The following is a 26,171-nucleotide window of genomic DNA, read 5'->3' on the forward strand; positions in this document are numbered from 1 at the left end:
GCTATAAAATTCACCCTTTAAAGGTTCAGCTCAGTGATTAGTAATGTATTTATAAAGCTGGGCAGGATCATCAATACCTAACTCCACACATTCATTCCTACTGTCCTTCCCTGGATCACTGACTTTTACTATACCATATGCTCTCCTGGGTCCCCAAAATACCAACTATAGAGCTTGGGACTTCTCAGTCTCAGAACAATGTACATCAACTCCCTGTAAGACTTCCTTGGTGAAAACAGAAATCTCCTAACGGTCTTATTTCTCTGGAGAGCCCCCATGCGGTGAACACTGACATCCTCTGGGGGACTACTGCAAACTTACAAGTAAAAGGGATGGAACCCCACCGTCTGCACTTTTAATAAGCCCCAAGTGACTCTCAAGTCATTCAAAAGTCAGAGGCCCCTGTGATGCAAAGAACTTACAGTATTAGTTCTGGATATTTCTAACTAGCTTTCCTTTAAAAATGAAAGGCAGAATGAAACTCCATTTCTGTCTCAATCATCTCGAAAACTTTTCTCCACATATAAAAATTATCTTTCTGTAATTACGTGAATTTTTTCTTTAAAGTTGAACTTATAAAAAAAAAAGTCCAAACACATGGTAACACATAAGTACTCTAAATTCACTTTCTTCATCCAAAATGAAACCAAACATGTTTGTTAGATTTCAGACAACAGCGATATCCATTGTTTTAACATTAGTTCTAGTATGAGTGACTCTTATCTGCATCTTCTTTATGTGCTACAGACAGTGGGAAATAGAAGAATGTGAACAGCATTAATTCTGAAACAATCACAGGAACATTTCCCCTAAAGTAACGACATCAACAGGATCCTTGGCAAGTCTGATAAAAGATTAATTCTGCCGTCAAAAGTAAAGTATGCTTAAGCATATTAAGACTAAGGGTGCCATTGGTAAATTAAAAATGGACTTGCCTTACATTCAGCTTTCTAAATACATTATGTTAACATGGAATACATAAGGCACTAAAATCGCTGGAAGCATCAATGAAACACAACCTTTAATTAAAAACCAAAGAGAAAGGTTACAGGGGTTAAGTACATGGTCAGTAAGTTAAATGCCCTGCTCAATCTCAGACTGGCATCGAGTCTTTTTTTTTGAAGAGGTTGGAAAGAAGAGGAACTCAGATCCCAGGACCCTGAGCTTTTAAAGAGGGAAAGGAATAGTCACAAGTTCTGTTGGTAGGCCTTTCTCTTTTAGCTGAAGCCACTGGACTAAGACAACTGAGATGGGCCTCCAGCATCAGCAGAGCCTGATGAATCTGCAGAATGAGAGCAGACTGAAGCCCTCAAGTGTAGAAACTCTGATCGGGTACGTTTGTTTTAGAAGACTAATAAAATGACCTTCAAGTCAGAGGTCATCTATTCCCCTACAAAGACCAGCGTCTTAGCTAGGGTTTCTTTGCTTCGATGAAACACCATGACCACAAAGCAGCTTGGGGAGGGAAGGGCTTACTTGGCTCATACTTCTTCATTGTTGTTCATCACTGAAGGAAGTCAGGACAGGAACTCAAACAGGGGTGCTGCTTACCGGCTTGCGCCACATGCCTTGCTCAATCTGCTTCGTTATAGAACCCAAGACCACCAGACCAGGAATGGCACCACTCACCATGGACTGTGAACTCCTCCATTGATCACAAATTGTGAAAATGCCTTACAGCTGGATCTCATGGAGGCATTTCCTCAACTGATGGAAATGCCTTCCTCTCTGATGACTCGTTTGTGTCAAGGTGACCATGTTTCTGGGAGAATTGTGGAAGGACTTTGGAATTTTGGGACTACAAGAGCCATTGAGTGTTAAGAGTTCTGTGAAATGTTCTGTGGGAGAATGAAAGATAAAAATAGAGAGCAGTGAGAAGTAACCCAACCTCTTTGGAGGAGTCCAGAAGATGGTGAATGGATCCCAGCATTGGGCAGTTGGAATTTGGTTTTGATTTTATTTCATTGTGACTGTGCCCTGATTTTTTTCCTCTTGAAATAAGAAAGCATTTTACTGGAGCCCACAGGTGAGAGACTCTGAATTTTAAAAGGCTGGATTTTAAAAGAGATTGGCTATTTTAAAGGGACTGAAATTTTATTGTGCTTGAATTTTATAAAAATTGTGAGACTTTTAAAATTATTTATGATTTTTTTAATGTGAGATCTTGGGGATGAATGATAAAGGAAGGGATGTGGCTCAATTGTGATGTACTTGTGTGTCAAGCTGACAGGGGGTCAGTTGTTCTGGCTGCTTTCGTGTGTGAACTTGACACAAGCTAGAGTGAGAGAAAAGAGGCTCAGTTGAGGAAATGCCCCCATGAGATCCAGCTGTAAGGCATTTTCTCAATTAGTGATCAATAGAGTAGGGCCCAGCCCATGGTGGGTGGTGCCATCCTGGGATGGTGGTCCTGGGTTCTATAACTCGCCTCTGCCTCCACAAAAAAAGAAAGCAGGTTGAGCAAGGAACATGGAGCAAGTCAGTAAGCAGCTCCCCTCCATGGCCTCTGCAACACTCCTGCCTCCAGGATCCTGCCCTGTTTGAGCTCCTGTCCTGACTTCCTTCAGTGCTGAACAGCACTGCTGAAGAGTAAGCCTAATAATAAACCCTTTCCTCTCCAACTTCCTTTGGGTCATGGTGTTTCACTGCAGCAACAGAAACCCTAACTCACAGTCAGTGAGTGGCCTGGGGCAGAAGTTCAGGCATAAACCCAAGTATAGATTATAGGAAGGGAAGTATTCGTGGGTCTCAGCCTCTCTGGAATCCTCGAGTCTGGGTGCTCAGCTTTAAGTCGCACACGGATGCCCCATCCTTTCTTTGGGTCACTTCTCTGTATTATGTCTATCTCACTACAGAGACAACAATGGGACTTACTTCTCAGAGTAAAATATGAGTGCAAGAACAATGCAAGTAAAATGCTGTGAACAGTGAGAAATCGTAATTTCTCACTAGCTGGTAACTAGCATCATCACTCCTGATCACATGTCTTCTGTCTTGTGATTCACATCCAGAACTAAGGAGTAATAATTCAAAACCAGCAGAACTAAAGGATGCTACTTTATTCCTCCCCTCTCTCTGGAGATCGCAGTCTCCATCTGGGAGCACTAGATTACAAGTGGAACTGGGAGGTAACGGTGATGGAGACAGGTGAAAATCTGCTGCTGTCAACTCAACAACACACCAGACTCAGAGGGGACTCCTGGTTCCCTGGCTAGAGACCTGCACCATTTGATTTTAAAAGAGCCTCCAGAGAGTCCGATGTTCAGGTTCTGGTTAACAAGGTCAAGTGGACCTTCAATGAGGTCTGGTTCTTCTGACCAGCCTTATTGAGTCATCCTCATCTTGGAATTTGCTCAAACTGCAGAACCTGGGTCCTGCTAACTACATGCTATCCCATTATGCACTTAATCCAATCTTCAGGTGACTGTCGTGTACCTTATACCTTGAGAAAAACTGCCCAGGGGATGAAGATTATCTTTGGGGGTTAGAAGACAAAAAAACTGAATAGCTATGTCCTAACTCACAGAAGATAGTGGATTTTTAAAATAACATATTGAGGTACAATTTCCCCATTTTAAAAGTAAATTCCTGGCATGAAAACACCAAAAAACTTACTTTTTTTTTCTTCACTGTATAATTCCAAAATGCATCATTGTGCTGAATAAATGCACTTGTTTTAAAAGATAAAACCGTATAACTAAGTATAGGTCCTATCATTTTATCAAGATAATACCATTATGCAGCCAATCCTCTTTACTCTTTTGTATCCACATAGGTCAAGCTCTGCTCCAGGCCCAGACTCTGGCAACACATTGTCTATCTTTAGACCTCTGCCTCATCTAGAAACCTTCCTATGAGTCCATCCTAGGTAGCCTTTTGTGCAATTGGTTTCCTATGAAAATGTTTTTGAGATTTATCCATATATGTGTGCGCATACATCTGTATTTGAGTAGAACTGTCACTGCTGTATAGAATGCCTATATACACACACACACACACACAACATATATATATATAACATTTGACCAGGTGATAAATATGTGAAATCCTTTCTAATTTAGGATTTTGAAAGATGTCCCTTACATAAAAGTCTTTGTATGGAACTATATTTTTATTTGAGTAAATGTCTCTGAGAAGAACTGATAACTCAGTACATGTCTGATTCTTATCAGTTAAAGAATTAGATTGTCTTACTAAGTTGAAGGAGATTTTATATATTCTATATACAAATCACTTCTAAGCTATGCCCTGTCTTTTCATTTTCTTAATGATGGCATCTCTAATATCAAGGTCCATGGCGTTCTTTGCATTAATATTTATGCTGGGTGTGCAGTAAGGATAAGGGTTCATAGCCGGGCGGTGGTGGCGCACGCCTTTAATCCCAGCACTTGGGAGGCAGAGCCAGGCGGATCTCTGTGAGTTCGAGGCCAGCCTGGGCTACCAAGTGAGTTCCAGGAAAGGCTCAAAGCTACACAGAGAAACCCTGTCTCGGAAAAAAAAAAAAAAAAAGGTTCACTTTTAATATAAGTCTATCCAATTTTCTCAGCATCCTTTGTCAAAATCACTACACATCACTACGGAATTTTAGGTTTCCAACCTGTGATTCATTTATTTAGAGAAGACAGACTATGGAAAAACAAGGTGGAGAATGAGAATTAGTGTACAAACACAGACATGACTCTGGGTTGTGGAAGCATGAAGTCAGTTTGCAAATCAGACGCCGAGCTTTGAGTCAAAGCTATTGTGAGAACAAGGGGGGAGATGCCAGACTCAGCATGATTCACATAACACAGGGGGAACATGACTGGCCTCCTTAACCGGGCATGCTAACCAAGTAAGCAAAAAAGGACAAGGGTCCATTCGGTCTCCATCGGGAAAGTGCTGCTGCTAACAATGTCTGCTGCACCCTCTTGAGTCAAGAGGATCATGAACAAATATAACCATATGCAAAGACACAGGCAGGGCTTCAGTTCAGAACCCTAAAGGGACTTTGTCTAACTGCTAACCTTGAAACCAGAAACGCGGGGTTAACGTGAATTCTTAGGGGGTACACTCAATCAGAAATCGCTCTGAGGGTGGTTTTTGTGAGTTCTGGTCTGAAATCTCGGCTGCTGTGGGGGAGCCCCATCAGAAGACAAAAGTAATGGGTTTACATAATCTTGAGGAGACAACTAGACTAGCCAGTGTGGCAGAAATGGCCTCATGTGACTAAAATTTCCCTGGCATGCAGTGGAGGGTCACTAACTCCGCCAACGTGGTCTTAGATCATAGACTGCTTCTAAACTTAGAGATTCAGTTTCTGGTCACAGCTCACACTCAGTTGAGGTTTGGGACACTCAAAGCCAGTGGGTTAAAAGATATCGTAGATACAAACAGCTATATTTACTGAGACTCAGTGTATGCCAAGCCAAGTTTCCTTTCCGCATCATCTAGCATCCTGATTATAGCCCCGGGCAGCACTTATCCCCCAGTCAGAAGGCAATGAAAACAAGCCTAAAGCAACTGACTTCCCAACAAAACAACTAGACTAGTAGGGGCAAAGCATGCCTTCTGGTCTGTGGGAGCTGAGGATGAGACCCACCCATGGGAGACCAGCGTCTGTCTCACCAGGAGCTAAGCTCTCGGCCCTCCCAAGGGACAGCTTTAAACAGTCTTTTGAGTGCTGAAGTCAGAATCTGTTCATATACAAAATAATATGTGATCCCACTCATAGGGCTAACCTCACTCAAGACCGAGAATGAATTCAAGCCCCACCTCGCCCACCCTGGGCCATCTACCCCAGAAGCTGAGTGTCCGGATCAAAGCATGGTGGGTCAGCATGCTAAGGAACTTCCAGAGATGCTCTATCCTTTAGTTAACATTGGCAACCCATGCAGATGACACAGATGTGCTGTAGATTTCTGTGAGGCTTGTATAGTCTTCAAGCAAGCACACCTTCCCCACACAAGCAGGATGCTTAGTAGAAGGCTGGGGTAGTCAAATCCAAAAGAAGAGGGAAGCTGAACAGGAAAGGCAGGAAGTGGACTCTGAGGAAGGCACTGTTGTCTAAAAAGGCTCAAAATCGCGAAAGGGAAATGACCTCTGAGTTACTGCATACCCGGAAAGAAAAACAAGCTGTGGTTGCATTAGTGACTTTTCTGACGCTGTGCTAACACACGATGACCAATGGGAAGAAGAGTTTATTTTGGCTTAGGGTTCTAAAAGCCCAACACGGCAAGAAGCAGCAGGCAGCAGGCAGGGCAGCACATGCAGGACGCTGAGATGTCACATCTTCAACAGCAAGTACGAAGAAGAGGGAGGACAAACCGGAAGGGAGGCTAGGCACTCGCAAAGCCCACAGCCAGTGCAAGCAAGGCTGCATCTCCCGAATCTCCCTAAACAGCACCACTGATCGGGGACCAAGTGTTCAAACACCTGAGCATATGGGAGAACCTTCTCATCCAAACCATAAGTATTAACTCTAAAAAAAGTGGGAAAATCTTTAGACATTTATATAGAGCTGCCATAGAGTTACTCTGCAAAATCCTAAATGAGGGTACCAAATAATAGTGTTTCTTGCCCTTGATGAGACTTAGGAGACCTCACCCTCCTCCTACAATTTCAGGCCAGATACACAATTCTGGAAGTTCTCCAAATTGTAATTATTGAGTCAATATAAACACAGTCCCATGAATGAATCAAACAGATATGTTTAACTAGATATTAATACTGAATACTAATACTGAAGATGGCCTTGATTCTATACTGGGATTATTTCTGTCCGCTCTACTGTACCCAATGTAATCCAAAATATACCACCCCCCTCCTCAGAACACCTTTAATAGTCTACATATAAGACCCCGTACTGCAACTCATGGCCCTACCAACCTAACCTTCACGAATCAAGCCCCAGTGATCTTTCAAAACCACAAGTCAAATCAATCCACTTGCTATTGAAAAATCTTCCAATGACACCAATTGCTCTTAGAATAAAATCCAAATATTTCTGTGATATGCAAGGCCTGTAATAATCTGACTCCTCCCTGTCTTTTCTACCTCATTTTAATCCAATATCCTATCTCTGTGCCTATATGAATACATCACATCTACACAATTCACTACTCTATCCTCCATGCACGCCTTTGATCCCAGCACTCAGGAGGCAGTGACAAGCAGATCTCAGAGTTCAAGGCCAGCCTGGGCTACAGCATGAGTTCCATGACAGCCAGGACTACAGAGAAAAACCCTGTCTCAAAAAAACAAGAAAAAGAAAAAAGAAAAATTATTTTATAAATAATTCAATAGAAGCAGATTTCTTCTAAGCCACGATTACGAGCACGGCATTTCCTGCCGTAGGTGTCAGGTCCTGCTCTATATGTCGTGAACAGGACAAACAATTGAGTGCAGAGCTTATGATCCAGAATGGGGAAAAACACAAAGCACCCATTCCCGGGGTGATATCCCCACTGCACTAAGATCACCATTTCAGTAGTCAGTGATTCAGTGATTTCTTCATCTCCCATAATTATGCAGTGGATGCAGAAAGAGTCAAGAACATGACTAAAATCATACACATTGTTCCTCTCAAACATTTTAATTGTACAAATGCTAACCCTTCAGAGAAGAGCTGTCACAAGTGTCACTTTTCCATAGCATGGAAAATCAAAGACCTTTTAACATATTCACTAATATAATTTTTAAATTAATGCTATGCAATTATTTCATCAAGCAAATAAAAAATCACAAAACAGTGAAATTTTACCTTAATTTAATTAAAAAATTTGAATGTACAAAAGTAAACTAAATTACAAATGCACCTCCATTTACTAATCTTCTAACTTTGGTAATTATTAATTTGTAGGCGATGCTATTTCACACACAGCCCTCAACCATGTACAAAGTATCATATTTATCTGTACATATCTCTTTATAGCAACACTAATTTGGCACCGACACCATGGGTGATAATATGACCTGTGTTCAATTTTGAGGGAAATAATCTAACACAGTGATTGCTAAATCTCATTTAAAATTTACCAAAATTTAAAAATGGACCCTTAACAAGGGCATTGGAATTCATAATGAATCATTTTCTAAAAGTTTAGAATTTCATTACTGTCCAATGAAAATGTGATTATTTGACCTTCCATATTTTAACTCATTCTATCTTATTTAATTATTAGTCTCTCTACTGAAACATTGGGTTGGCTGACTTTTAAAAGCCTATAAATTCCACGTTAAAGAATTATAAAAGTGAAGACTCTGGTCTCTTTCTAGTGGCGTAGGGATCTATCTGTCCTGATTTAAAAAAAATCTTTACGTTGAGTGTAACTGAACCACTTTCTTTCAATTTCCTAAGTATCTTTGACTAACACTGTTTTAGTTAAGCAAAGGTTAATACTTGTATGACATAAATTAAACAGAGAGCTAGATTATTCTGGGTGTGTTCCAACTTTAACTCCTGAAATGGGCATTCTGAAATATAATCTATGAATGCTGCCATAACGTACACACTTGTACATTAGCCTTGGAAATCAAAAGGCAGGAACAAGTCCCATTTGATATGAATAAGCAAAAAGCTCAAGTAACTGCAAAGAGCTGTGGTACCTCGCAGGAACATGCTTTAATTATATGAAAGCAAAGGACTCTTTTTCTATTCTGTAGAACTTTCATTTTTAAATAAAACCTTGAAGTTAACAGATACACTCAGAGAAGTCATTTTAAGAAGAAAATACTCATGAGCATGACAGAACGTTAAATTAAATCCACCATGCAGATCACTTACAAAGCTGGGTTGTTTGTAAGCAAACAGGAAATGTGGTCCATACAACTTGAACTCTGCATCATCCACCTCTGAATGGGCTTCTTCCGGAAGCGTAGAGGGAAGGCCAAGCACAGAGCGAAGCCGTCTAAATGGCAGCACAGCTAATGAGACTTCTACAGGGATGCTAAAATTCAGACAGCAAAAGGCAGGCAGTGTACCGAGACTTCCCAGCTGTCCAGGTGTGCCTACAATCTCTGGCCGCCCCTGGCCTCTGCGGCCCACCTTTTCCTCCTCACCTCCCTCACCCTGTCCCCTCCCGCTTCCTTCAGTCACCATGTCCTTCCCCAAGGCTTGGCTACTCCATGTGGTCCTCACAAATCCTTCTGCCCACTATACACTCTTCTTTGTTCATGAAACAGAAAAGAAATCTGTTTAAAAAGTATCCCGTTATTAACTGAAAATACTGGCACTTCACAATAAAGTTTTAATTATAAATAAATAAATAAAATAGTGACAAACCTACTTATACCAAAAAGAAATTTAAGATTATATGACTTCAACCGGGCAGTGGCTGGGCACGCCTTTAATCCCAGCACTCGGGAGGAGAGGCAGGTGGATCTCTGTGAGTTCAAGGCCAGTCTGATCTATAGAGCAAGATCCAGGAAAGGCACAAAGCTACACAGAGAAACCCTGCCTCAAAAAAAACAAAAAAAGATTATGTGACTTTATCAACATTTCTGGAATCAGACTGCCTAGGTTATAATCCAGCCCCAACTCTTACTATCAATGGACTCGTAAGGAAGTTACTCAGTATCTGGGGGAAAAGTGTAAAGCTGAGATACAAAACTAAAGGGATCACAGTCCACAAGGTGCTCCATGAAGGTTTGCTACTACTCAGTGTGCAGATACTTCTTCCCTTTCCTATTTCTGTGGAGATGATATTGTGGACATTATTATACAAAGCTATCTTACTCCTATTATTGTACTCAGGAGAACACAGATAAGCAGCTAATAAAAATGTGTTATATAATGCCATTCCCTCTCCCACACTAGTAAAAACAGAAATGACCCCACTTTTTGTTCTGTTCTCAGCCTGAATTTATACATAAGGAGACTGGGGTGATACATAGAACTTACAGTCAATAAAATATCAATAGCAAGTTTAACTGAAGGTAACACAATGGCATGTACTTTACCATAAAAGTGTGAGAAAGCCCCCAAATGAGGCTCTCTGATGGCTTTAAACATAGATCTACAGCAAATTTTCTTATTTGTGGGGAAATTATGCAAGGCAGGTTTGCACTAACGTGTTCAGTTGACATGCATGGTAAGATGATCTGCATGTACAATATTCCATAACAGCAGAGGGCACACCCATCCCAGGAAGTCCGACACACAAAGTATCCACAGGGAAGCGCAGGAGCACAGCCTTCAAGAGTCACCTGAGCTATGACAATATCTAGAGTAGACTTTAATATTTCAGCAGGGAAAAGTGCTGCCCAGGATGGATAAAATCTAACTGAGGTATAAAGCCCTAATAATCTATGTTTTAATCATAAATGAAAGGCAATAATCACTTGCTTAAAAAAATAATACACACAATCTGGTGTATGAATATAGAACATTTCTTACATATTCATGTTAACATTCTTTAAACAAGAAAACCCATCATCAAAAACAAAATTTAAATTAGGTTATTCATTTTTCATCATGTCAGACAAATCCATTCCCAGCTCACTAAAAGTTCTTTCGTACATTTTAAACAGCTTATGAAATCTTACCTACTTTGAGCAAGGTGCCAACAATGAGAGAGAGGGGCTTTGCCCAAACCAGTGTGATCAGCATATAACCCTCCCTCCTGCAAGGAAGCCAACTAGAGACAAATGGAGGAGTTGTTGTTCATCTGACTACAACAACAAAAAAGTATTGGGCAAGCTTCTCACATTTTAAATATTAGAGACCCAGGATGGACAAAGCTCATGACATCCACATCCCTGGAATGGGAGGCAAAGATTTACAGCTTCCTTATGAGACTGTGCTCCCGAGTTCAACCGCACAGGGACCGGTAGCACAGGCCCAGCAAACAATACGAAGAACTTCATAAACACCTAGTGAAAATGCAAAGGAATGAATCATTCCAGGCAAGGCAGTCAATGGAAACACTGTATCACAGAAGCCAAACAGACTAATGCAATTCAGAATTAATGCCATTAAGAAAAACTGAGGATTTGGGTGCCTGCTTGTCAGGCCTGGTGCTAGATTCTATTCATGTATGTTTATTTATACAACAGTGTAGCAGTCTTAGGAACCATACACACTTAGACACAGAAGGACATTTAGGGACTCCTCGGCAGTATGCTAAGGAAAGCAGCAGAGATTTGCACATCGCAATGTTCACTGCAATATGACTTACAGTAACAATGCTCTGAAACAGGACATAGCCAAACAATGATGTATGTGGCCAAAAGGCTATTTGCTAAAAATATTTATTGACGTGCAAAAGTAAATGCAACTTAAACGGCAGATATGAAATTAAAAGGCGTGTAAATATGGTTCCGCTCGTCAGGGGAGGATTAAAACCCCTCGGCAGGGCAGGTGCAGAGCTGCTCCAACTCCTGCTGGCCTTCTGCTCCTGCTCCGCAGAGCTCTACAGCAGTGGGTAATGCCTGCCTCCTCTCCAGAGCTGCCGTCCGGATTGAAATCAAGACCCTTACACATGAAAGGCAGACACTCTACAGCGAAGCCAACCCAGCCCTCTTCTGACATTTCATTTTGGACAGATCCTCAACTCTCTTTCTTAGGCTGGCCTTGAACTCACTCTAGCTCAGAAAGGCCTTCAACTTGTAATCCTCCTGTTTGAGCCTCACAGTAGCCAGGATTACACACTTGCATCAGCTTTGGCACTTACAGTCACAGAAAACAATTAAAAACAACAACAAAAAATGCATGGCAGAAAACATTTTCAAATTTATTTCCTCTTGTAGCCTGAATAATTTCTATCAAGCCTTACAAAATAAAATGGAAATATTTTATAAATTAAGAGATTATTCAGGCTCTAAATACTAAATAAAAATCAGTACCTGGTCTTTATTCTTTAAATCAAAAAAGCTTCTATAAACCACAGGGAAAGAACATTATTAAAAAGCAGTACAAGTGAATTCTGTATGAGTAACAAGCCAAAAAAAAACCTACCAAAAAACAAACAAAAAAATTTTTTTTAATCTTTTATTTCATAAATATTGAAAACTGTAAAGTTTTTCTTAAAAATTAAGGAATAAGAACAATGCCATGTTGAATTAATTTGCTAGTTTGAAATAAAAATATGAATACACATAAGTAGGATGCAAAACACAGTGATCTAGTTAGAACCTGTTATTAAAAGGTATTCTAGGGTGGATGAGTACACGACGTTGAACTGAGCACCTCCCTCAATGGCATGGCGAGATCATGCCTGCACTGCAGAGCTGCTCTTTGTGCCCAGGCTGAAGATAACACACATCAGACAGTCCCCAGACCCACCGGCTTCCGTCTAGTGACCTCATCAGGAAGCTAGATTCCTAGCTTCCCCGTTAGCCTGTCTCCTAGAGACCACATCTCTAAATTCCTTCCAGTCATTTCTGAGGTACCACTTCACTCCTGCTCAGTGTCCATCTTTTGGTTGCTATCCTCTACTTGATCTGGCTCCAGGATACCCCGACTGTAACACCAAAGCCACTCGATGTCTTTTTCTGTCTCTCAGAACTCCTCCAAGGTCATGGGGTAATATCCTACTGCAAGCAGACCCTCCAGCCTTTGATGCCAGAGTGCTTCAGATGTACCCTATGCCTTCCTACTCAAGTCTGCATCCCACTTCTTCACCTGAAACTCAAAGCCTGTGGTGGGGCCTGCCTACCACTTGCAAATGAATGCCTGTCTCTCTTTCACACCAATTTTTCAGTTCTAACCACAAAAAGAGAAGGGATTGAACACAAGGGCCATGGAAGACAGATACCATTCAATTTGCATGTTCCCCTATAAACATACACACACACACACACACACACACACACACACACACACGCACACGCACACGCACACGCACACACACACAATCATCTTCCTTGTGTTTTCAAAATATGCACACAAGAAACTGGCAAACACTATACACAGAGAAGGGGCCCCAATTGCTCATGTGTTCGGATCCTTACATTTCCTGCCTCCTGTTTAATGAGAAGTAGCAGGACCCTTAAGAGATGGAAATTAGTGGAAGGAAGTTGAAAAAAGGAAGTATGGCTTGGAAGTGATATCAAAATTCTGGTCCCTTCCTGCCTCCACCACACCATCTACAACATGAACAGCTCCCTCAGCCACGTACTCCCACCATGATGGACAACTTGCCCGAGCCCCAAAGCAACAAGGTCAAACATCATGGGACTGAAAGACTCTCCTAATGATCATGTTACACCCACAGGGCAGTGCCTTGTTCAACCCTCACCAGGGAAGCTTCCTCTCACAGTTGATGGGAACGAATACAGAGACCCACAACTGGACAATATGCTGAGAATGGGAGACTTAAAGTCACTCAAGTCTTAAATGGGATATCTTTGTCAACCCCCCCCCCCTCGAGATCCAGGGAACCTATGTGGAAAAGGTAGCAGAAAGATTTTAAGAGCCAGAGGTAATGAATAACTCCAAGGAAACAGTATCCTCCAGACACAACAGGCCTACCTAGGGCACACAGGAACTCATAAAAATAAGCCTGCGCAGGTTCAAACCAGACAGGGTCCCAGCACTGAAAAGGGCAAGCAGACAAGCTCCCATACCACTAACCAAGAGGTCCCATACCACTAACCAAGACAAAGGGAAACACAGTGTTCTCCACTGGAGTGTCACTGGGTGCAACAAACACATGTAAGGGCAGGCCTGTGCTGAGAGCGGATGACCAACACAAAACAATACAACAGTAGTTTGTAGACTTTGTTATAGGTTGCTTTGTTTGCACATTTTTAGCTTCTTGGTCTTTTGCTTATTCATTTTGATTTCTGTTTTTTTTTTGGGGGGGAGGGGGTTCTTTGTGTGTGCATTTCTTGTTTCTTTGTTTGTTTCTTCTATCAATGAAAAGAATTACTTGTGGCCAATCAGAAGGTAGTCCCAAGTTACAGAAACAGAGACTTAGAAAGATCAACCCAAGCTTGCAGGGACGGTAAGAGCGTGGAAAAAGACAAAACAGTCAGACAGTTCCAAGGGTGCAAATGTATCAATTGTACAGGAATGCTAAACCTGATGCTTTTAAATTTATAATCAAAACTTGATACCCAAGCTTAATGAACAATATATGAGACATTTCCACTTTTGCTTGAAGCACTTTTATTGACTTTTACACTTCCTGGCTTTTAGGGTTGACAGCAAGTATCTTCCTGATGCTCGTGTCCCAACTATTATCAGGATTATCATTCAAATGGCACTTGCAGATCCAAGACAAGAAGTACTGCTCTACTGCCCTGAGTAACATTAAATGCCATGACATTATTATTCATAAAATGCTGATTCTGACCCCTAGCTAGATAGAGCAAAGTTTCCTAGGGGCCATTTTCCATGTGTGCAGACTGTGCCTTCTCAAGCAACAAAACCTAGCCAGAGAATGGGCAGCAGCTCCTGTAGGGCTTCCCATAACGGTTAAGAAAAGACAATCAAGAGACATCAACACCTACATATCACAGGTATCCGAATTATCTCATAAAATTTTTAAAGCACCACTATATAAACTACTCAGCAAACAGGTACAGACATGCTTGAGGGAATGGAAAAGTAAATGTCCTCAGTAAAGCAATGGATATTAACAGAAACACCAAACGGAAACTTTAGACTAAGAAAAGAGGAATCACTAACCAAAATGGAAGTCACTGGTTGTTCTACACTGGTGGTTCTCAACCTTCCTAATGCTGCAACCCTTTAATACAGTTCCTCATGTGTGGTAACCCCCAGCCATAAAATTATTATCGTTGCTCCTTCATAACTGCAGTTTTGCTACCACTGTGAATTATAATATAAATATCTGTGTTTCCTGATGGTCCTATTCTACCCCTGTGAAAAGGTGTGTCAACCCCTAGAGGGTCAGGACCTACAGGTTGAGAACCACTGTTCTAAACAATGAAGGAAATTCAAAGGGAAAAAAACCCATGGATGATAGAGACCCAAACATAGCCCTAGACACATATAGTGCTATGATAGAAGCTTTCAATCCTTGCCTTGAGAATTTTAGAATGGATACAGTATCTAAATGGATATTCAAAGAAATAACAGCAGAATTTTTCCCATTTGATAAGTGATATGAACCTGCAAATTAGGTCAGTAGTTCCCAAAAGGATAGATCCACAGAAATACACATTAAGCTATCACATAATGAGTTCCCAAAAACTAAAACAAAAACATCCTGAAAGCAGTAATATTTCTCTGCCAATGAGAAGGGTAATTTGAATGACATTTTTGTCAGCATCACGAGAATAGGGTGGTACTTTTAAATACTTTGAAAGTATTAAAGCAATTTAAATTTTCAAGCCAAAATTCTAAATCTAGCAAAAATACACTTCAGGAATAAATAGGAAATTAAGAAGTATACTGATGAAGAATAACTTACAGAATTTCTTAGCCAGCCTGCCTGCCTGCCAGAAAAGAACAAAGGGAAGTTCTTCAAAGAGAAAAGGACAAGGAAGGCTCTCGGAAAACTCAGAGGGAGCAACAGGCAATGCAGGGAGGTGGGCAACCCAACGGCCTCCACTTCTACCTGCAGGTTTCCTAAAACATCTTCGAAACATTCAAACCAAGAACAGGGTAAGACCCGCAAAGCTAGATGCGGGTGGTGGTTAAAGCTCCTTTACCCATTTCCTTCTCTTTTAGTCAGCCGGCCAGAGGTTGGCCAAAGCAATGGTGCCTCGGCCGGGAGACCTCTCCAATGCTTCTGACCATGCGCTACATTGATCAGACACCCTTATCCCGCTACAGCTTTAATGGGGGGGGGGGGGTTAGTGCCTTCTGGGGATGGGGTGGATAAAGGAGCAGCTAAGAATGCACCTGGCTAATCCACCTCTGCACATGAGTTTTAATCATGGAGCAAGAGACGGTTAAAAAGAAAGTTCTTTATGATCTGGCCAAACACAACTAAACAAACTATTCTGTGCTGACGTGTTTATACACAACTATAGTCAGTGTTCCATACATCACCATGCAGACTTTAGAGTAAGTCTTGCTCTACCACCAGTGACAGGACTCTGCGCCTCTTTGCGCCTCCTGAGTATAGACTCAGGAATGTTATCTAGCTTCAGATCATAGTCCAAGATTCCAAGCTAGACGCCATGAGGAACACTGTAATTCTGAGAATAAGAGAAATGTGACCTTAGTCTCATGAGCATGTATCAGGAGCCTGCGAGTCACCATTATTCATGTTTTACTAATAAAATACAGAGGCAGACAAGGCCCCGTTGGGGACCACTGCATTAGGGCAGAGAAGTAAACAGTGAATGAAAGCGCTGTACAGCTGTGGAGAGGAGCGGGCTGCCACTTCCCTGCTACGTTTACAAAGCATGTTTTTGGCATGCAAGCAAGGAATGACCTTATTATTGTTTAAGAACTGTTTCATATCCAAGAGCCCATATAAATCTCTTCAAAGGTTTTTTTTAAAGGTTTAAAAGCCAGGGAATTGAGATGTTTCAGCACCATTAAGGCTAACCTTGGCACTGCAACTGCTACCAATCAATTTTTTCCTTCTAGAAAGAATGCATAATTTTGATGAATGTTATTGCAAATTACACACTGGAAACATAATTTTTCATCTGAATGGGGCCAATGTCTCTTGGCACGCTTGTCACCATCACAATATGACTGCTGATCTTCAGATACAGTTATTAACAACTTCAGGAAAGCATTCCGAAGACCAATTCTCCTGTTAAGGTCAATGATTGCCAGTTAATGACCAATTGGCTCTAACCATTGCTGTCCTGACCTTTACAGCATGTTTTAAAATACAAAACAATAAACAACTATTAATAATGATCTGTTTGGAAGGGTGGTTTTCAGTGACCATCTATGCCTGCTGAAAACATAACTGTTTTGTGTTTATAGAATCACTCAGTCAGTTGCTGATTTTCACTTGTTTTCTCTTGCAGCTGCTGGTATTTGATCATTAAAATGGAAATAGGGGTGGAGGGTGAGGAGACTGAAAATCTGAGATGAGCTCTGTTGGCACTAAGCAGAATAAAATACTAGTGAAACATGTACTGGGGTAGATAACAGGGCACTAAAAGACACCGGATGAAAACTAAAGGCCATCATTTTCATTCCCAAAGGCCCTCAAAATGCTCAGTGAAGATGCTTCACATAGTTTATTTATCTGTTTAGTTTCCTTCTGATTTTATGCAGCAGATTTATACTTGACGTGTTGTTTGAAATTAGTTCTTCACTTACAGTAATCTCGAGTCCCTTCCACAATAGCATGCATAGTTTATCTTATTTACTTAATAGCTGCACAGTATTCTAATCTGAGAATAGAAATTTATTTAATTACTCCTATGTTGAGGCCTATTTTCAGTCATCTATCATTTGTATTGTTTATTTTGCTCTTTTATTGCAAGCAATGCTCCTGTGGACATCCTGGCAAACAACTTTTGTACAAAAAGGATACCAGGTAACTACAATAATTTTCTGTACTCTGACTTGTATAAGAGGACACTGGCTTTTAGTGACATTTTGTTAGACTATGATTGGAGTGACTGAGACAGACACTAGAGATAGAAACTCCTCGGCAATGCCCAGAACCACGTACAGGGAAACGTATCAAAAATGCTCACACGTGAAGCTGTTTCTTTACTGATAACAGGGTAAAACTCTGATGTCTTTGCTCAGAAACGGTTTTTAAATTTACTCCGATTTTCCTATTTAGTTACCATAGAAAAATCAAGTCTGGTTCATTTATGCAGGGCCTGGCACACAACAGCTACAAACTTAACACCTGTCTCCAGTAAATGAATCAAACAACAGATTACTAGATTGAACTGTTGCATAGACAGACTGTGTTATTATGACAAACTCTAATGCTGCTTTACAAAAGTCACAAGATTCCTGAAACTGAGCCAAAAGAAGCTGGCAACACCACAGGGCGAGCAAGTCACACAACATGAGCACAGCACGGAGTCAGTCTCCTAGAGGCACAATCACAGACAATTTTCTATGGTGTTCTACCTAATATACATATCTCCACATTCTAGAAAGTTTTTGTAAAACTGAACAATTCTATCAATATCTTTTTATGTTGGCTAGGCTTTTGTTCTTCACATATTTGAGTTGCAAACCATCTTATAATCACCTTTTATCTTTTTGTCTGAGATCATGTGAATGAGATGTAAGCCTATTTTCATAAATTTTAACCGCTTCCAATACATCACATAGTACCTTACTTATTAGCTTTGTGGTACATTTTACACAGTGACAATGCATGGCTATAACCTTGCATCTGTTTGAAGACATCGAGAGCACCCTCTATAAAATATGTATGTGTGCACACACCTAGAAAGTGGAGTTGTGAAGGTTAAGCTTTGGAAGGACACAGAGGACAAGCTGTTTGAACACAAACTGTCATGGGCACTTAAGACAGTGATGTGGCAGTGCAGATATCTGAACTTCCTCCTCCGAAGCCCCCTTCGATCTTGTTATTTATCCGGGGGATAAACTGTTGGGGTATCAAGTATAAAACTGGCTGAGGTAGAGTGTACCGGGAGCTACAATTGTACTCACGACCACAGAACATCCAAAGTGCCAAGTCAAAGCAGCAATAGCTTTGTTAAATACAGTACTATGGTTACAGGAATCAATTTTGACAAACCAGAATACAAAAGGATCATTATTTAGTTTCCTCTATAGTATTTCTAAGACACAAAATTAAGAAAACCAAGTACAAGCACAGTAATATATTTAGTGTGGATGCAGCAACCAATTGTTTTCTCAAAGTTGAAAATGTACATGCTTGAGGATTCAGTAGCACTTAAATATAATCTATCACACAGAGAAAAACACATGATGCATACATAAGACTATACCTGACTTTAACTCAAAGGTTAAAGGTCACATAAGCCACTCTAGAACAGAAGACAGTGTTATAGACATAAAGTTGTCCTGACCACAGAGAACCAAGAACTGTTCCATCATTTAAAAACTCCCAAATTATCGTTGTGGATGGCAAATCTGGACTGAGGCAGACTAGAAAGGAATGGAAAATTAGAAGAATATGAGAAAGGAAAGGAGGCCTTCACTCTAGAGTCTGGCTGAAGCTCTCACCAGCTGAGTCAAAAGATCTAGCACAATTAAGAAAACATACTGTGAAGATCCCTGATACAGAGACAATTTTCTTTTTACATGGAGAAATCTCAAATAAGAATTTGAAAATACCAATGAACCATGCTTGAGCCCTAAGCATATACAGCCTTGCTCCTTTCCCAAATTCAAATGTGTAATTTTCTTTTCCTGTAATTTGAATTTAAAAAATAAGCTATAATTTTTTTTTTTTATGGAGTTGGGGATATGGCAGTGTCTTAATTCCTGTGAGCAACCCTTGTGACCTATATTTTCCCTTATCTGTTGTAAACCTAACCATTGCATCCCAGGAATCATCCTATGATCTCATTTATCAGGTTTTTAAAAGAGAAAGTTCCTTAGCAACACTCTGACACATAACCAGAATCTACCAAAATATCATTTGCTGTAAGAATGTAACATGGGACTTTCTCTTGAAAAAACCCACATACACACTTGGGTAGGAATTATTCTTTTCTCCATGGTGTCTCTTTTATTAACTGCACACTTAGGTTTGTTAAAAATTCCTTCCTAATGAACTCCAACTCTGCTTCACACCCACTCGACATGAATTTGTGTCAGGAGGAGGATCAAGAATTTGGCTTCACCTAAATGGAGATCTCTGGCAACTGCTGAGGATGCTCAGCAGTCAGTGCTGAGCTATGTCACTGGCTGCTGACAGGAGCATCATCCAGAAGAATCTGCCACAGTTGCTTTTGGAAAAGCCATCAACTGGTGAGCATGTCTCCTGAGGCCCTGCATATACAGCCTTGCTCTATCTACAGAAAGAGGTGCTCCGAGTTCTCCCAGGGGTCTGAGAATGGGCTCAGCAGGCAGGAGCAGATCACCAAATCAGTAATGTATTATAGGGGAAAACTCAAAATCTGACTGCGATCAAAACAACTGTAAAGCTGCTGCAGAGAAGCTTCTTCAAGCTGTCCTAGGACACTTTCCTCTAAAATCTGGTTCTATGAATTACAGGAAAGATTAGCTTTCCCTGTTTGTTTTGTTTGCTTTAAAATACGCATTCTGTGCCTCTGCAAGTGTTCTGAAAGTGAAGTTCTGGTATTTACACACAAGAAATGGCCCTCTGAAGACTGTCTCCAAATGAGTCAAACCTGCTAATCTCCTACTTCAAATGTTCATATTTATTATCGAGGCGTGTGCATGGGCATGCACACCACACTGCGCATGTGGGGACATGGCAGAGCACAACTTTGTAAAAGCGGTTCTCTCCTTCAGTGTCTGCATGGGTCCCAGGGACTGAACTCAGGTCTCCAGGCTTGCATAGCAGGCCGCCGTTACCAACAGAGCCATCTCACCCACTGGCCCTAAATCTTCAGATCACCAGCAACACTTTCCTATTTGTTGAAGCTAAAATGCCCCCTCTACACTCCAAGTCCTTCACTCTCCCAAAACTGTTGGCTGGTGAATCCAAAGTGGTCCTCAGGACACACTGCACATGTTATTTGGTCCCAAGGTTCAAACTGAGTTCTGACTAAAAATAAAATCAAGAATGTACTATTCCCCAACCAGTTTCTCCAGCTCTGTAATGTTGAAGAGCAATAGACTCCTATTTAATTACCTTCCAAAGAGCCTATGTTACCATTTCAAAGTAATATACAATGATTTCTAGTAAGCCCTAATTTCATAAAAACACATTTCCTCCACAGAGGTAAGATATGTAGTACTGATAAAGGGACAAGGGATGGCTCGGTCTTTGCTGCCCACAGCACAGCAGCAGACTCTCCAGGAAACCACTGCAGGCAGCCAGTTTTTGCATGCCCCTCCTGTATAGACACAGGCTACTGGGTCACAACTTACTGCGACAGAAAACCATGTCACCTGTTCATTAACCAACTGCTTTATATGCCTCTATGTTAAATCACAATCCATTTAACATGGCTTTAGTGAATGTTCAGGGGGCTGACACTACCTGGAAAACAGTATTACCTTCTTCAAAGAGAGTATTCAATTAATGCTGAAAAAGCGAAGTATCTATCATAATCATATCTATGGTTTATTCTTTGATAAATGAAATAGTTTTCCTAAATTCCTGAAGAACATTAAGATGAAAAATAATCATGGCAGAATACATGTATTCTAAAAATAACAGTGACCAAAAGCTTATGTAACACACAGCCTATTTTAATTCACACATAGTATAAAACCAATGATAACCTTAGTCATTCGTTTGTTCATATGATCTTTTAAAAGATGTATTTTATGAAACCTCGATTCTAGAACTAATAATACATTGTTTATGTTTCTTCATCACTTGCTACATGTTTGTAGATTCAAAAGTAAATTCACAAAAAAAGAAAGCATAGGTTCTCAGGGTGCTTTTGTTTTTAAAACAATACAGTAATTTATTTTTTGCTAATTAGAGATAGGTTTTCCTGATTGTGGGTATTTAGAAAAATTTTGTCAAAAGTTTAAACTCAGTCCTAGAATTCTTCAGGACTGTGTCTATGGAAAGTCTGACTTGGCCCCGTGCATGTTCCATTCCACCTCCCAGAGTGCAGAAAAGGCAGGATAAGGTTCCTCACACGTGAGCCATATCAGTTATCAAACTCTGAGTCTATTCCCACATGCTGCATTGCTCTGCACTGATTGGAAACCAGATGAAGATCTTAAAACCTCAAATAATGCCAGGCGGTGGTAGCGCACGCCTTTGATCCCAGCATTCGGGAGGCAGAGCTAGGTGGATCTCTGTGAGTTCGAGGCCAGACTGGGCTACTAAGTGAGTTCCAGGAGAGATGCAAAGCTACACAGAGAAACCCTGTCTCGGGGGTGAAAAAAAAAACTCAAATAATGTAAATCCTTCCAAGATTTTTATAAGTGACACTTCTTATAACAAGTGTCTAGCAAGACAACTTTAGATAATCACTCAGGAAAAGTGGAGCTTTGAATGTATCTCTACAAATAGATTCTAACATTTTTATCTAGCTGTGAGAAATGGGAAGAAATAAAGGTTGACTATCCTTTATATAAAATCCTTAGGACAAGAAGGCTTTGGATTTCAGAAGGCCTTTGATTTAGGGGATCCTTAAACATCCCTAATCCAAAGATCTAGAATATGAAATATTCCAAAATTTAGCATTGGGACATTAACGATAAGAAATAAAGTTCCCATGGTGACGAAGTCAGGAACTATGACAGGGTGGTTAGCCACCTCCACAGTCCTGATAAGCATGCAGAAACATTAATGAAAGCTTGAAATACTGGCTTCTGTGTTGATTCTGAAGGTGGCCTTCATATAATCCATCCTACCTATACAGGTTCATTTTCGTATATGAAACTAGACTCCTGGATTCTAACCCATCCATGTGTAAGAGTCTCTGACTCGAAGTTCAAGTCTAGAAGACACGCTGTACCACCTTTTCCCCATCGTAGGTTCGCAAAGTAAAATGTCAACAAACCAAGAAGCATTTGTTCTGACTTGAAAAAGAAGAAAATTGAGTTAAAAGTGGAACTACTGATGAGGGAGTTCTGTTCCACCTACTGATTATCTCTAACTTGGCAAGTAACTGAGCTGAGCAGGCCAGGAGAAAATGTCAAGATCAACAGGAGTAGGAACAGATTAACACCTGAATGCGACCAGAGAAGCAAAACCACAATCTCTGGAAATAGGAATCGAGCTATGAACCCAAGGCCTGAGGCAAAGCTCAGAGTCAGGGCGCTTCACGAAAGGCCTGCTCTCCCGCCAGGTCCTGTGTAATAACTTCCATGAAGGTTATTTGCATATTTCATCTCCTGACAGGATCATGGCTTTCCTGGAAGCAAGGATTATTGTCTCGTTTACATTTTCATCCCCTGCTACATCCAGCACACATTCATTTAATATTAGGCAAATTAATTTAAGTATGATGCCTTCTTGAGAAAATCAGTGCTTATCTTGACATTCAAGCAAAGCATCAGCTTGAGTGAAAGTCAAAATATTTATCATTAGGCAAGTTTGTTTTTTTCTTTATTTTAGCTTTCACTTTATTAAGACTATGTGTGCACATGGTTTCAATCATCAAATAACTCCAGGCTTATTTAGTAACAAAGCAAACTAGTCTTCCCCCATGATCCCACCATTTATCTCCCTTCCCAGAGGTAAACATTTTAAGTTCCATCAGAAGATTAATCCAGAATACACTTCCATATTTCCAAACGCCATGCCAGCATTGCCATTTTCAGTGTCAAGTTTGAATCATTTTTTCTCATATGACAGTAAGACCTGAACTCTGTCTGTCCTACTTAGAACCAGCATACACAGACTCCTTGACTTATTCCTTGGTAATTTAAGTTGGATTCTTATCTAGTATTCACAGAATTACAACTATATAAATAGTTCAGATCTCAGCTATGTCATGAACTCTTATTACTTCTTTCCAAGCACAACTTCTGTTTATATGAAGTTAATAAGTTTTTTGGGTTGTATTTTGTTGCTTTGTTTTCCTAGTTTAGTGGTCTAAGTGTGTAAGAGGAATTGCACACCAATGTCTTTTCTAGGTAATATCTCATAAGTTTTGCTGTGCATTATACCTGTGCCCCTTTGTCATTTTAAGGAGAAATTGAATACTTAAACTGTTTTTAACAGTGTTTCATTTACCAACCCCATGTTTTATTCAGTGGGAGGCTGGCTGGGTTGTGGATTCATTCTAGATATCCACTGATGAAATAAAAACAAAAGAGAAAAACTAACAGAGAGATGTGATACCTGGGACCCCAGCATCAGATGGGCTGGGGGAGAAGGATCACGAATTAAAACGAAATGGTGATAACTGACTCTGATGTGTCACAATGAAAGGAGAGGATCCATAAAGCCAGATCTCACAGCATTCTGCCTTCAGTTTTCTCGACAGTCAGTCAGTTGCCTTAGCTGACAAAAAGGAACTGTTGGACATACCACAGTTGGATTTCTGATCAGTATCTCATGGAATAATTTAAGAATAGTAAGACCTATATAAAATCCTTTATAGGCACATACCCACCCAGAAAGAGCACAGAATGACTAAGGTCTGGTACAAGCCTGTGACCTCAGTTCTTGCTGTGAGACTGAGGCCAGTGTGGGCCACAAGATAATATAGTCTCAAAAGAAAGACAGAAAGGCAAGGAAGAGAGGGAGGGCGAGGTGCAGGGTGATGAGAACCTGGAGTACAGCCACGGCAACAAGCGTGAGAGCTGAATGCTGTCAGAGGCAGCAGAAGAAGGTAGACTGTACCAGCCAGACTCTCCGGGGCTAGTCGGATATTGTCTTGTTGTCTAAGCCCTGTAATGAGATGAGACAGTAGCCACGAGGAATGTCAGTCATATCAAAAGTTACTATACAGGGGCCATAGAAAGGACTGAGCTGGGTCTCCCTCAAATTCATATTCTGAAGCCCTAGCCCCCCAAAATTACTCTCCCTGGAGATATGTCCTTAAGAAATAAGTTTAACGGAGGTCATATGCCCTATCTCAAAAAACCAGGACTCTGTTGAGTCTGTGAGAAGAGCCATCTGAAAGCCAGGAAGAGCCCTCACCAGAAACCAATGCTTCCAGGCACCGAGCTTGGCTCTCTCCCCTCCAAACTGCTATGAAATAAAGATCTGTTGTTCAGTCACCAGTGTCCACTATCGTCTTACAACGGCCTGAGCAAGATAATAGAGCATAAACTTAGAAGGGATTTTGAATATTAGTTCTCTTTCTGGGTATTAATGAAACACGCTATTTAAAAGAGAGAGAGATTACAGACTGTGGTGCAGAGCTGGTCATGCTTGCACACGCTTTTAAACCCAGGATGTGGGAGGCAGAGGCAGGAGGCTCTCTGAGTTGGAGGCCAGCCTGCTCTACACAGCAAGCTCCAGGACAGACAGGGCTACAGAGAGAGAACTTGTCTTCAAAAATTAAAAAGAAAAATATTGTTGTGTGGTTTGCCATCCACTGAATTAGAACCACAGTTGGGGTGAGAAAGTCTAGCTCTGGGAAGACTCAGGTCCTTGGCCCAATCATTTAACCTTTCAGCCTCTCCATACATAACCAAGGAGATTACCTTTAACTTGTCTTTTGCAAAACACACCAGGAGCCCATTTAGCTGCTGGAAGAAGCCACAACAGAATCACTGCCCAGGATAATCTGGGGAAAAGCACACTGAATTTAAAACAAAGTCTACTGACATAAATTAAATTCTAGTAAACAATAAAAAACTAAATAGAATTAAAAATGTGATGGGCAATGTGGGAACCCATTTTCAGGTTTCCTAGTGTCTTTACCCAACAGGTCCGCATAGAGAGGATGAATGGCCCACGGGCTTGAGTGCAGGTGTCTGAGATGGTCTGCACTTGGCTGTGCTGAGGGGAGGGGGGAGGTCTTTTGCTACGCCCCTTGGCGTCTATAAATACCCTGGGGCAGAGACAGTCAGGGCCCGTTGGAATAGGTTCCAGGCCCTCTCGAGGCTATTCTGTATTTTCTATCTGTTTCTCTCCACACTCTAACTCCTTCTGTCTAATATTTCCTGCTGCTCGCACTCAAGAGCACTCTGGGGGAACTGTGGGGGTGGTAGGCAGCCCCTCCCCCACAAGGTAACATTCAGAACTCACTAATCCCAAGCAGTCTGGAGTTCATCATAATGAGAGCACTTGCACACACCCTGTGACTTGACAGACTTCTGCTGTTATGGGCTGTTTTGATATTAGCAGAATTTAAATTGGAAAAAATAAACCATAAAAACAGCTTTCTGAGTACTGAGACTCCAAGAAGTTGTCATCTACAAATCAAGTATGTTAAAATTCCTAATATTCAGTTTTAGCTCAGAGATTCAGAATGTACTTTCTATGTACAAGGTTCTCCTGTTCAGTACTCAAAAACATAAAAAATAAAAAAATAATAATAAAGAAAAGAAAAAGCAAAAAATTAAAAAGGGAAAAACTGGTGTATGTTAGGGTGCTGAGGCCTACTTTGTGAGAATTGTGTTTTGAGAGAGGCTTCTGCTCTTACATCTCCTGAGGATAAGTAGAAAATGGACCATCACCATCACACCACAGTGAACGGCAAAGGTCCAACATCAGCAGGTAATAGGAAACCTGTGTAGTAAACCAGCAGTGACCACAGGGTCCTGCCCTTTCCAAGTCACATTCCCGTAT

At 40.9% G+C, this 26,171-nt stretch overlaps 1 protein-coding gene across 2 annotated transcripts in view; it reads right to left on the reverse strand.

Moving 5' to 3' along the window:
- Fbxl17 (F-box and leucine rich repeat protein 17) overlaps nucleotides 1–26,171 on the reverse strand; it is a 456,752-nt gene that overhangs the window by 324,585 nt on the left and 105,996 nt on the right. The gene's annotated exons all lie outside the window — the stretch shown is intronic.

The sequence above is a fragment of the Peromyscus maniculatus genome, chromosome 13 (assembly GCF_049852395.1).
Source record: "Peromyscus maniculatus bairdii isolate BWxNUB_F1_BW_parent chromosome 13, HU_Pman_BW_mat_3.1, whole genome shotgun sequence".
Classification (NCBI taxonomy): Eukaryota; Metazoa; Chordata; class Mammalia; order Rodentia; family Cricetidae; genus Peromyscus; species Peromyscus maniculatus.